A 13682-nucleotide genomic window follows, 5' to 3' on the forward strand; every position below is an offset into this window, starting at 1 on the left:
CCCAAAATAATTAAGAAAATTGTAATAGGAACATACATATCGATAATTACCTTAAATGTGAATGGATTAAATGCTCCAACCAAAAGACACAGACTGGCTGAATAAATACAAAAACAAGACCCATATATATGCCGTCTACAGGAGACCCACTTCAGACCTAGGGACACATATAGATTGGAAGTGAGGGGATGGAAAAAGATATTCCATGCAAATGGAAATCAAAAGAAAGCTAGAGTAGCAATTCTCATATCAGACAAAATAGACTTTAAAATAAAGACTATTAAAGAGACAAAGAAATAGTGATCAAGGGATCAATCCAAGCAGAGGATATAACAATTGTAAATATTTATGCACCCAACATAGGAACACCTCAAAACATAAGGCAAATGTTAACAGCCACAAAAGGGGAAATCGACAGTAACACAATAATAGTAGGGGACTTTAACACCCCACTTTCACCAATGGACAGATCATCCAAAATGAAAATAAGTAAGGGAACACAAGCTTTAAATGACACATTAAACAAGATGGACTTAGTTAATATTTATAGGACATTCCATCCAAAAACAATAGAATACACTTTCTTCTCAAGTGCTCATGGAACTTTCTCCAGATAAATCATATCTTGGGACACAAAACAAGCCTCAGTAAGTTTAAGAAAACTGAAATCATATCAAGCATCTTTTCTGACCACAATGCTATGAGACTAGATATCAATTACAGGGAAAAAAACTGTAAAAAATAGAAACATATGGAGGCTACTAAATAACCAAGAGATCACTGAAAAATTCAAAGAGGAAATCAAAAAATACCTAGAAACAAATGACAACGAAAACATGACAACCCAAAACATATGGGATGCAGCAAAAGCAGCTCTAGGAGGGAAGTTTATAGCAATACAATCCTACGTCAAGGAACAATAAAAATATCAAATAAACAACCTAACCTTACACCTCAAGCAATTAGAGAAAGAAGAAGAAGAACAACGAAATAAATTTAGCAGAAGGAAAGAAATCATAAAGATCAGATCAGAAATAAATGAAAAAGAAATGAAGGAAACAACTGCAAAGATCAATAAAACTAAATCTGGTTCTTTGACAAGACTAACAAAATTGATAAACCACTAGCCAGATTCATCAAGAAAAAAAGGGAGAAGATTCAAATCCACAGAATTAGAAATGAAATAGGAGAAGTAACAACTGACACTGCAGAAATACAAAGGATCATGAGAGATTACTACAAGCAACTATATGCCAATAAAATGGACAACCTAGAAGAAATGGACAAATTCTGAGAAAGGTACAACCTTCCAAGACTGAACCAGGAAGAAATAGAAAAAATCAATGTGACACACCATATTAACAAATTTAAGGATAAAAACCATATGATAATCTCAATCGATGCAAAAAAAGCTTTTGACAAAATTCAACACTATTTATGATAAAAACCCTGCAGAAAGTAGGCATAGAGGGAACCTACCTTAACATAATAAAGGCCAAATATGACAAACCCAGAGCCAACATTGTTTTCAATGGTGAAAAACTGAAACCGTTTTCTCTAACATCACGAACAAGACAAGGTTGCTCACTCTCACCACTATTATTCAACATAGTTTTGGAAGTTTTAGCCACAGCAATCAGAGAAGAAAAAAATAAAAGGAATCCAAATGGGAAAAGAAGTAAAACTGTCACTGTTGGCAGATGACATGATAGTATACATAGAGAATCCTAAACATGCTACCAGAAAACTACTAGAGCTAATAAATGAATCTGGTAAAGTAGCAGGATACAAAATTAATGCACAGAAATCTCTTGCATTCCTATACACTAACGATGAAAAATATGAAAGAGAAATTAAGGAAACACTCCCATTTACCACTGAAACAAAAACAATAAAATACCTAGGAATAAACCTACCTAAGGAGACAAAAGACCTGTACGCAGAAAAGTATAAGACAGTGATGAAAGAAATTAAAGATGATACAGATGGAGAGATATACCATGTTTTTGGATTGGAAGAATCAATACTGTGAAAATGACTATACTACCCAAAGAAATCTACAGATTCAATTTAATCCCTATCAAACCACCAATGACATTTTTCACAGAACTAGAACAAAAAATTTTAGTTTGTATGGAAACACCAAAGACCCCAAATAGCCAGCACAATCTTGAGAAAGAAAAACGGAGCTGGAGGAATCAGGCTCCCGGACTTCAGACTATACTACAAAACTACAGTAATCAAGACAGTATGGTACTGGCACAAAAACAGAAATATAGATCAATGGAACAGGATAGAAAGCCCAGAGATAAACCCATGTACATATGGTCACCTTATCTTTGATAAAGGAGGCAAGAATATACAATGGAGAAAAGACAGCCTCTTCAAGAGGTGAGGCTGGGAAAGCTGGACAGCTACATTAAAAGAATGAAATTAGAACACTTCCTAACACCATACACAATAATAAACTCAAAGTGGATTAAAGACCTAAATATAAAGCCAGACATTATAAAGCTCTTAGAGGAAAACATAGGAAGAACACTATGACATAAGTCACAGCAAGATCCTTTTTGAAGCACCTCCTAGAGAAATACAAATTAAAACAAAAATAAACAAATGGGACCTAATGCAACTTAAAAGCTTTTGCACAGCAAAGGAAACCATAAAAAAGACGAGAAGACAACCTTCACAATGGGAGAAAATATTTGCAAATGAATCAATGGACAAAGGATTAATCTCTAAAATATATAAACAGCTCATGCAGCTCAATATTAAAGAAACAAACAACCCAATCCAAAAACGGGCAGAAGACCTAAATAGACATTTCTCCAAAGAAGACATACAGATGGCCAAGAAGCACATGAAAAGCTACTCAACATCACTAATTATTAGAGAAATGCAAATCAAAACTACAATGAGGTATCACCTCACACCTGTTAGAATGGGCATCATCAGAAAATCTACAAACAACAAATGCTGGAGAGGGTGTGGAGAAAAGGGAACCCTCTTGCACTGTTGGTGGGAATGTAAATTGATACAGTCACTATGGAGAACAGTATGGAGGTTCCTTAAAAAACTAAATATAGAATTACCATATGATCCAGCAATCCCACTACTGGGCATATACCCAGAGAAAACCATAATTCAAAAAGACACATGCACCCCAATGTTCATTGCAGCACTATTTACAATAGCCAGGTCATGGAAGCAACCTAAATGCCCATCGACAGACGAATGGATAAAGAAGTTGTGGTACATATATACAATGGAATATTGCTCAGCCATAAAAAGAAACGAAATTGAGTCATTTGTTGAGACGTGGATGGACCTAGAGACTGTTATACAGAGTGAAATAAGTCAGAAAGAGAAAAACAAATATCGTATATTAATGCATGTATGTGGAACCTAGAAAAATGGTACAGATGAACCGGTTTGCAGGGCAGAAGTTGAGACACAGATGTAGAGAACAAGCATATGGTCACCAATGGGGTAAAACCGCAGTGGGGTGGGGATGGTGGTGTGCTTAATTGGGCGATTGGGATTGACATGTATACACTGATGTGTATAACATTGATGACTAATAAGAACCTGCAGTATAAACAAGCAAACAACAACAAGGAAACAACTAATAGCAAACTTTCTTTGGGTTATTTGTATGGAAATATGTTAATATAAACGTTTCAGACATTATATGAAATTTCTAAAAATCTTATATGTTTTGGTATAATGTTATAAGTCATAATTCTAGTTATTACTCTAAAATGTGTATCTCAGAAATAACTAAATTTCCTTGTCAATTGCATTATTACGAACTGTCATCAAATCGTTAACCATGGTCATTTTTAAGTCTTTTGTCATTTACAGACAGTTCTGGGTGTACTCTGATGCTTTTGCAAAAATGTTCATAAAAGGGTTTCATCTTCAAGGAATTCATGGAAAAGACTCTGACAAGTACAAGTTTCTGGTAACTGACTATACTGCTGAACTGAATGAATAAGCATTTTCAGAACTCTAATGGAAAACTGGTGAATTAATACAAGTGCTAACAAAAGATCAAGATAAAAAAATTAATTACATGGGACTGAGTGAACTGATGAGGATGATTATAATTTTTGTGACTTTCTGTTTGAATAAAAAAAAATTCCCACAAGGACTCAGAGGCAAAGAATATACAAATCAATTTTCACTGCAAAGTAAAGGAGCTGGTAATGTGGAGGATTACTGGACTGAATGTCAATATTATGACATAGTATGAGTGTGTTTCATGTTTGGTAATTGCAATCATTGTTGCTTTTGTTGTGGTCATCCATTTACAATGCTTGGTGTCAGTCTATTTATCTCTTGTAAAAATAAAATACAGTGTGTGTGTGTGAAAACAAAGTCATTTGTATAACTGTCTGATTACTTCCTTAAAAATAATGGAATTTTTGGGTCAAGGAATGTGTTTTTTTCTGCCTTATGAAATATATTACTACATTATCCTCCTGAAAAAAAAAAAACTAAACAAAACTCAAAAAAAACAAACAACCTAATCCAAAAATGGGTGTAAGACCTAAGCAGACATTTCTCCAAAGACATGCAGATTGCCAAAAAACAGATGAAAGGATGCTCAACATCACTAATCATTAGAGAAATGCAAATCAAAACCACAATGAAGTGTCACCTCACACTGGTCAGAATGGCCATCATCCAAAAATCTACCAACAATAAATGCTGGAGAGGGTGTGGAGAAAAGGGAACCCTCTTGCACTATTGATGGGAATGTAAATTGATACAGCCACTATGGAGAACAGTATGGAAGTTCCTTAAGAAACTAAAAGTAGAACAATCATATGACCCAGCAATCCCAGCACTGGGCATGTACCCTGAGAAAACCATAATTCAAAAAGACACATGTACCCCAATACTCATTGCAGCACTATTTACAACAGCCAGAACATGGAATCAACCTAAGTGTCCATCAACAGATGAATGGATAAAGAAGATGTGGCACATATATACAATGGAAAATTACTTAGCCATAAAAAGAAACGAAATTGAGTTATTTGTAGTGAGGTGGATGGACATAGAGTCTGTCATACAGAGTGAAGTAAGTCAGAAAGAGAAAAACAAATACTGTATGCTAACACATATATATGGAATCTAAAGAAAAATGGTTCTGATGAACCTAGGGGTAGGACAGGAATAAAGAAGCAGATGTAGAGAATGGACTTGAGGACACAAGGAGGGGGAATTGTAAGCTGGGACGCAGTGAGAGAGTAGCATTGACATATATACACTACCAAATGCAAAAGAGATAGCTAGTGGGAAGCAGCCGCATAGCACAGGGAGATCAGCTCGGTGCTTTGTGACCCCTCTAGAGGGGTGGGATAGGGAGGGTAGGAGGGAGACGCAAGAGGGAGGGGATATGGGGATATATGTATACATACAGCGGATTCACTTTGTTATACAGCAGAAACTAACACAACATTGTAAAGCAATTATACTCCAATAAATATATTTTTAAAAATCTATTCTTTCCTTATAGTAAATATTACTCTATACAAATGTGTGTATTACATAGAATATATTATAGGCTACCAAAAAAATTTAATACCTATCATATTTGTAGAGATTTATTAATTGAGTCCCTGAGATATGGATTGGATGGTTTAATTCAATTGGGGGAAATTCTTGGTAAAGATATATTTTGAATTTTGATGAATTAGATGGATCCAAATTAGTAGAAAGATGAGATGAACTATTTAAACTTGGGAGATAGATGGACAGATGTGAATAAAGAATATGAAATAGAAAAGAGAGTGTTCAATGCAAAGCATAGGGCAGGAGCATCCCTGGCCAAAGAAATGACAGATATGGCTGAAAGGATGAGCAGCATAGCTAAGTGACCACAGAGACACATCTAGTGCCATCATGAGTCAGTTACTCAAGTGACATCTTGGTAAGATGGCTTTTTGGAAATAAATTGTCCATACATTTTCAATTAATTTTTATTTATGTAAGGCAATTAGGTTAGAACCTTGCTATTCAAAGTATGGTCTAGCAGGAACCAGCCATATCAGAATCACCTAGGAGACTATTAGGAAGGCAGAACCTCTGGCCACATCATCGACCTACTAAATCTCAAGGTGATTCTTGGGAAGCAGTGCACCTGTGTCCTAATGCTGATTTGGTTATTTCCTTAGCATGTAACTCTAGGCAAGTGCTTTCATCTCTAGACCTAAATTGCTCATCTCTAAAGTGGAAAGGATTCCTGCCACACTAATTCAGGGGGTTGATAAAAGGATCAAATGCAATGAACTATGTAAAAGCACTTTGAAAGCTATAAAGCACCACTAGAAATCTCCCCTAAAACAGGCGTCTGTGTTCAAGGAAAATCCAAGGGGCCAGGGCTGGTGCCTGGAATGTCTTGGCCATGTCCCTCACAGCTGCCTCCACTATCCCTGTATATAAACAAAGCCTCAGAGAAACATCTCACTTGGTAAAATAAATACTCAGGTTTATGAAAGTGTCATGGAGCTGAGTTACCCCAGGAGATTCATAGGGTGATGCCTGACCCAGCTGCTCTCCAAATCAAGCCAAGGAATTTGCCCTCGTGTCAGTGCACCTGCCACTGCTCTGTGACGTTCCTGGTTACTCCCTTTCTATTTTTCCCATCTCTTATCATTGGAGGACTATGGGATGGCTAAGGAAACAAGGCAAAGCAGGAGCTGGGATTTTCTGAGGAGTAGCATGTCAGGTAAAAAGTTGACAAGCTCAGGGGGCTCTCCAACTATGAAAGCAAACTGTCACACAGCAGATCTTTCAGTCCCCTGAGAACTGTCACTTGGAACTTTCTAGTTCAGCAAGTGTCCTTTAACAAAAGTTTTAAAGTTATTAAAAATGAATATTTCATTGTTAAAAATTGTTTTCCACAAGACCCTGCTCCTGGAGGTGTTTAATAATTCTGAGCTCAGGTAAATTGGGGAGGCTGATCACCACCCCGCCTCCTGGAGGAGGGGCACAAAAAGAATCCGATTTAAATTTGCCTAATCAGCATTTTCCAAACTTACTTGACTGCAGAACACTTCCTTGCAGTATTGCCTATTAATACACTGCAGTTTAAACAGTAGTTCCACTAAGAACGTATCTTGAAAATCACTGTCTTTTTTTGATTATAATATTTAATGTAATCTTAATCGCATAGCACTACTTTTGTGGAAATGAAATATTCTAGCCTGGAAACTTCTTGACTACAGGAGCTGTGGTTTTTTACTCTCCAGCACTTAGCAGAGTACAAGGCATTTAGCCAATTCTCAGTGAATGTTTGTTAAATTTTTAAAATCAAAATAGAATCCATTTTTTTTTTTGCATGAGAAAAGCTATTCTCACTCTATACCAAAAGGATATGACGAGTTTTTATGTGTGTTTGTTTGTTGAGGAACAAGAGCCCAGTTTGTTTATTTGATCATTTCTTGCATTTGACATACTCCTCGGTGACATCCTTGGCCTGAGCCTCTTTGCCATAGTCCTTAACCACCACACAACTGCAACCAACCACTTTATGGGGTTTTCCCTCTCTGTCAGTTTTACAGAGGCCTACCCATTCCCCTAGTTTCTTGTCATCAACCTTAATCAGGTTGATTTGGTGCTCAGCACAAAGGGCCTCCACCAACTCGACATACATAGGCTCATCACAGTTGGACGCAAGCACACAGAGATGGGCATGTGCTAGGCCATCGCGGATGAAAGCGGGCCTCAGCACCTCTTCCAGAGCAGTATTAACGTCCATTACACCCCCAGCAGCAATGCCTTCCTCGGCCATGGAGGTGGGTTACAGATGGAGCTGAATCTTGAGTGCACCCACGCCTCTGCCTCCGCGCGACTCCGCGGCGGCAGGGAAAGAGCTATGATGAGTTTTTTAATGGGTTTTATGTGATGGATATGTACATTCAAATAACTTATTTGGGCTGATTATTTGCTACTGTAAGTAACAAATAAGGAAAGGCCATCCTAAAAAGGAATTTATACATAAAAATACTGTCAACCATCATAGTTTTTCAACATTTATAACATATCATGTTTCAATATTTCTAATGAACCAGAAGTTACTTTTTTAAAAAAGGCAGGAGCTAGTGTCATTCTCTATAAAATAGTGTGGAAGGTGACTTGTAAGCCTGACAGTCTACGGGGACTTGGAATCACCGTTCAAAGTTTATAGTCCTTAGTTATCAAACTGCTGGTAAAGTATAAAAATACATCCAGGGGGTCTTGATTGTTCTAAATCACCGCTGGTGGTTCAGCATCACATCCTAGACCTCTGCACTGTGTCCCGAGAGAGGCATTTTGAGTCTGCAAAACTATCAGAAAAAACAAACAAACAACAACAAAAAAAAAATAGGAAGGGAGGGCTGAGTGGGGAGGAGAAATGAGCATTCTAAACTAAAAACAGAAATATGGATGCTGATGCTAACAGAGTTTCCTCAAGGAGAGAACCCTAGGTAAGCATGCGTAACTTTGAAGTGACCCACAAACCTCTCCCCTTAAAGAACCTTCTCCATCTTACCCAGATTGTATTTCCCATAATGGGAAATACAAGCCCTTTGGGTTCTGCTCAAGTGAATGATTTGCTGCAATCACAAGACCAAGTGACTAAATATTTCTAGCAAGCCCGTGTATTTATTGAATCTTGCTTTTAGAGATTTTTTTCAAACCTTGGCCTTAGAAGGATGAGAGAAATACAACCTGGGAGCAAAAATCTGGTCTTCCTGAGCTCAAAAAAGGATTTGACATAAATTGCTCTATTAAAAAAATGCCCTTTGTTACAGCTTGAAGGAAAAAAAAGAGGCCATCCTGCGCAAAAGCATTTTCTAAAGGTTGTCCCAAGGACCCTATTGGTTTCTCACTAAATCTCAAAAACTGCCTGAGATTATAACCCCTCTCCCATTTGTTTAACCTTCTATAATATTATTTTCAAATGTTTCTTTGATGCTACTAACAATTGAACAATATTATTTTTAGTCTCAAATTTCAAGTCTAGCATTTCTTTAGTATTTTTATATGTTACATCAGATTTTATACACTATTTAGGTAAGCATTTGTATGAATACACACACACACACATATATTTACACAAAACCTTTCAAACAATGGTGTTGAGAACTGGTTTTAGATTTTTAGGTATACCTATTATCACTGTAATATTCATACAAGACAAATAAAATGGAGAGAAAAAATCCAAAGGAGGCTCAATAAAATATGCATTAAGAACATGGCAGATATTTAACCTCCTGAAACCTCAGTTTCTTCAGCTGTAAAATGGAGATAATATTGATAACCTACAATCATAAAGTGCTTTAAGGATAAAGAGAGGGTATATTTAAAACAATTAGCCTTATAAATATTAGCTAATATTACTGATGTTGCTGTTGTTGTTTTTTATTATCATTATTATTTTAAACTTCTTAAAATTAAAATTATTTTTAGTGAATCCCTATAGATTGTTATTCAATAGAAATTTACCAATGCTAAATATGGAGAAGCAAAAGAATACGGCTAATGTTACAGCCTAAATTAGAACTAGGAACAAGGTTTTTTATCTGAGTTCTGAGCCTATTCTGAGTTCCATGCTGATCTCTTTTTAGAATTTAACCAACACTGACAAGTCAGCACTTTTGAAAGGCAAATATAAGGGAATCCACCAAAAAGTGAGTTACACAAGTTTCCTGGTGATCAAAATTGAGTCATTCATATATATATATATATTAGATTCATCCAAACCATTGTTTGAATTTGAATATTGACATTAAAATTCATATAAAATACAAAATTATTAAATATGTTGTATGTTTATATTCATTGTACATTATTGTGACTTTCAAGCATAAAAAAGACAAAAATAAAAGAAAAAATGTAAAAAGGAAAAATGTATATATTTCCTCTCATACATGATCTTTGCTTTATTCTGTATTCTGTTGCGAAAATCAAATAAAAATATTAACAATATTCCTATAATAAAAGTTTCTCATTTTGTTTTGTTGTTGTTCTGTATCTAAGATTCTGGAATATGAGAAACTTTCACACAATTATTTTGGTAAAATAAACACAAAGAACTTTCTTAGAGGCTTTAACTTCATATTTTACATTCAACAGGATTCTCCCAAGATTTTAGACAAAATATCTAATCTCCCAGATAGTACACAAACTTGACACATAATAAGTTCTCAAGATAATATACTTGTTGAAATAGAGAATAACAATTTATTATGAAAGTGCCTATCAGAGAGCCTATACTCAATAGGCCCTCAATAATAAATGATTGTTGGATCTGAATGTTATCACTTCTGCACCAAAATGACAGCACAGAATTGTAATTAAAGGATTATAAAAAGGTTGACCATCCCTCAAGTGGAAAACCTTCTAAACTGTATTAAATTTTATGCTGTGATAGGAAGGTTCATAAGTACTCTAAATGGGCCTTGAAGGGCAAATTGGATGAAGTGGGCTTAATGGTTATTTCTTTAGTGCAGAATGTTACATTAAGACCTTCCTGAAAACCCCTCTTTGAAATACACTGCCCCACCATCCTCATAATAATCTTGCATTTATCAGGCCTTGATTCTGTGGTGTAAAGAGTTACGTTTCTTACCCCATATTACACATGACAACTTCTTTTGTCTAGAGACAAAAGTGATCTCAGGTATATTTAAAGCAAATGTATAATGAGAGTGATAATGTACAACAATTGATAAATATCATGCCCAACACATTTATTAGATGTCCTTACATATCTCTTGAAAGTACTAATGTTGGAATGGGTGATAAATTGACTTAAGGTTGAACACTAGTGTGAAAATTGAGAAGTCCTGGATAGAACTGGAGAGCAGGGAGCTTTGAAAGACTAGAGAAGAAAGGATGAATGAGAAATACAAATATACAGGACTTCCCTGGTGGCACAGTCGTTAAGAATACGCCTGCTAATGCAGGGGACACGGGTTCGAGCCCTGGTCCGGGAAGAACCCACGTGCCGCAGAGCAAATAAACCCATGTGCCACAACTGCTGAGCTTGTGCTCTAGAGCCCTCAAGCCACAACTGCTGAGCCTGCGTGCCACGACTACTGAAGCCAGCGTAACTAGAGCCCGTGCTCCACAACAAGAAGCCACCACAGTAAGAAGCCCACGCACCACAACGAAGAGTAGACCCACTCGCCGCAACTAGAGAAAGCCCGTGCACAGCAACGAACCCAACACAGCCAAAACTAAATAAATAAATAAATGTATATATTAAAAAAAGAAATACAAATATACAATGGAGTTTTCTAAAAATAAAGTATTAAGAAAAATATAAAACCTACAAAAGAGCTTGATAAAGTCAAAGGGATGTCTAAGGAGACAGAGTATCAGAAAGCTTCAGGTACCATCCTAAACTTGAGAGTTAGGCTTGCTCTCTACAAGCTATGGCTATCTGAATTTAGTAAAGCCACATGGTGGAAACTATCCTAAATCAACTGGCATAGTGGATATTGATTATAGCAAAACCCTTGATACAGTCTTTCAGGATACATTTATAGATGAAATAATGATCACAGACCAGGTTTTATTTTTTCCCAAGACCTATCACATTGCCTGATATATAGAAGGCACTTAATAAATTGAAAGAATCAGGAATGTGACCTAAGGAATACAACATTAAATGGATTCATAGCTGGCTGGAATATATATATCAATCAGTGCATTACTATCATCCCTATTGAACTCTAAATAGGGCAGAGACCATGTAATATTCTTTATCTTTGCATCCCAAGGCTGAGCAGAGAATGCACGATAAGTATTTTCAGATCAGCTGAACTTGGAGGGAGATGCTCAGTGGCTCATCACAGAACTCAAATGCTCAACATTTTTATCTGTGATGTGAATGAATACCTTAGAGGTTTAAGCTAGTCAAATGTGCAGATGATACAACTTTTGGACGGTTATCATTACATAAAATGCTCAAATACTTTATTATCAATAGAGCATCTTAATACATATTAAATATAACAGTTAATGGGGTGGCAGCAGCAATATTAATTGAGTAAAGTCAGAACCGTTAGAAACAACTAGATCCAAAGGTAAATTTAGGGAAAAGTGTGTTACCTACTCTCAAACAAGATTACTTTATTTTCCCCCTCAGGAGGTCATTTAAATAGGTAGTGAAAATTTGAAATAGAGTCTAATATAAATACGTAATATATTTAATTATGTCTGATTTAAAATTTTGGGTGAGTTTGAAAAAAAGATTTGAAAACTTGATCTGAAAGCATTTAAAGGAGCCATTTCATGACAGTGCCCAAAAAGTAATTTGGCAAAAATAACACTTATTGAGTGGTCACAAAAAACATGTGCTGAATGATCATCTAATTAAAAACAAAAATTGTTAAAATTACAGTATAAAATAGGTTGTGAATAGGCCCTTGGTTGGGAATGCACCAAATTAGAACACAGGGTCCATCTGGCAATCTCTGAACCTGAGCCAGGGCCATGAAAACCAAGAGACTCCGCCCTACATTTGGCGGCAGTTCTACTTTCTACGCAAGAGGATCTCGGGAGGCCTCTGAATCTGTAGGGTAATGGGGACCAAGATGTGGGGACAGTGTTCCCGGGCCATGATTCAGCGAGGAGAGCCCATTTCACATCACACGAAGATCACAACAGTAAAGATGATGGCCCTAGCCTCCACATTTTTTTTTTGTTTAAACAGTTTCTTTCCTGCCATTTCCCACAAAATAAAAAGACATATTCAGAGGTAAATTTCTATAGTAGAAATTTCTGACATATGCAGAAACGTGCACAGAGTTAGATTCCGACTGTGTAATTTTATCCTGTCTTCAGCAAGAAATTTAGAATTTTCTCCAAACTCATAATTTTTTGAGAACAGTGTCATCTCACCATGACAGCAACTTGAAGGAGTAAAAAAATTTGAGGGAAGGAAAATTAAAACATTATTTTAAAAGACTAAGGATTGCTATGGAGCAGTCGGAGGAGTTTAGAAAAATAGTCCAGTGACTAGCATTTTGCCAGATCATTTGCCAAAATGTTGACATGAAAGTTCCCTGAAAACTTTGTCTTAGGTTTCCGAAAATTTCTCTGAGGAAATTGCTAAAAGAATAAACAATCAGTTCAATGGCATACAGTGAAGAATAAAGTCCACATCCAATGTGCATATTCTGTTTATAGCTGGGAAGAATTTAAATTACTTGCCTAGCACTCCTTTTTTCTTTTCAAGTATAAACTAACTCAAAAAATTAAGTAAAAATTGATGATCTAGCAATGTTTCTCTGGCTGCCATACAGTATGGGCAATGAGTTCTAGACTCCAATTTATAGGTTTGTCAGAAAGTTTGGTTATTTTCATCAATTTAGCTTTACATTTAACATTCCTCCACTTAATTGAAACCATGCGGACATATTTGGTTAGCATCCACATTCCTACAAAAGTAAAAAGGGTACTTTGTTTCAAATTCTGCACAGTTTACCAGTAAATTCTATTTTTCTTGCAGTAACAATTAAACACACAGTTGGCACTTAATAGCGAAAGCCTCCTAATCCCTATAGTCAATGGGTACAACTCAGCTTTAGCAAATATCCAGTCAGGTGGAGGAAAAAGCATTATCCATAACTTTGTCTTAATAAGTGAATAAATGATTTTCCAGGGACTAATCCCAG

The 13682-nt window shown here is 36.1% G+C and overlaps 2 pseudogenes; both read right to left on the reverse strand.

Moving 5' to 3' along the window:
• LOC112409077 (poly(ADP-ribose) glycohydrolase ARH3 pseudogene) overlaps positions 1-13682 on the reverse strand; it is a 77947-nt pseudogene that overhangs the window by 60174 nt on the left and 4091 nt on the right.
• Positions 7439-7804, reverse strand: LOC112409080 (40S ribosomal protein S12 pseudogene; annotated as a pseudogene).

Source organism: Neophocaena asiaeorientalis, unplaced genomic scaffold (assembly GCF_003031525.2).
Source record: "Neophocaena asiaeorientalis asiaeorientalis breed wild unplaced genomic scaffold, Neophocaena_asiaeorientalis_V1.1 scaffold5, whole genome shotgun sequence".
In the NCBI taxonomy this organism is placed as follows: Eukaryota; Metazoa; Chordata; class Mammalia; order Artiodactyla; family Phocoenidae; genus Neophocaena; species Neophocaena asiaeorientalis.